We start from the raw sequence: 713 nt of genomic DNA, 5'->3' as shown, positions 1-713 counted from the left end.
CAATGGTTCAGACACCTGGGTAACCGCACAGCTGTTCCAGAATGGTTCTCCCCACCCACCACCCTTGGCCTTGTCAGACTTGGCTTATCCCAACCTCACAGCTGGGCTGGATCTGGCGTCAGCCCATAAACATTAATTATCTCTTTCAGCTTTTGCCATTACGCTCAGAGACACAAAGTAGAATTTTCCTTATCTGTAACTCCAATCTCTAAGGCTCTGAAAATTATAAAAGTTTTTAAAAATTTATTTCATAAGAATATGTGGCCTGAATGGACATGAGACAATTTATGGTCTTTATTTCACTTGGTGCAAAAGTTCAAAAGTTCAGTTGCAAAAACACTAGCATATTTGACTGGGTCTTCCCAGCTGGAGCTATGGTAAAGAATCTGCTTGCCAGCGCAGGAGATGGAGGAGACATGGGTTGATCCCTGGGTAGGGAAGAGTCCCTGGAGTAGGAAATGGCAGCCCACTCCAGTATTCTTACCTGGAGAATCCCGTGGATGGAGGAGCCTGTTGGGCTGCAGTCCATGAGGCTGCAGAGTTGGGGATGACCGAGCACTCACAGAGAACCGAATGTGTTTGATTAGTAACTGCTTTCAGACCCCAGTAGGGTTTTACCTCCTATAAAGTAGATGCACCATGTCACCTGTCTGAAAAACTCTGACTCTGGAGCAGATCTGACCTCAAAGTTTTCAGAACAGTGATTGTATAAA

The sequence above is a fragment of the Ovis canadensis genome, chromosome 18 (assembly GCF_042477335.2).
Source record: "Ovis canadensis isolate MfBH-ARS-UI-01 breed Bighorn chromosome 18, ARS-UI_OviCan_v2, whole genome shotgun sequence".
NCBI lineage: Eukaryota > Metazoa > Chordata > Mammalia > Artiodactyla > Bovidae > Ovis > Ovis canadensis.
Note: the sequence above shows the minus strand (reverse complement) of the source record.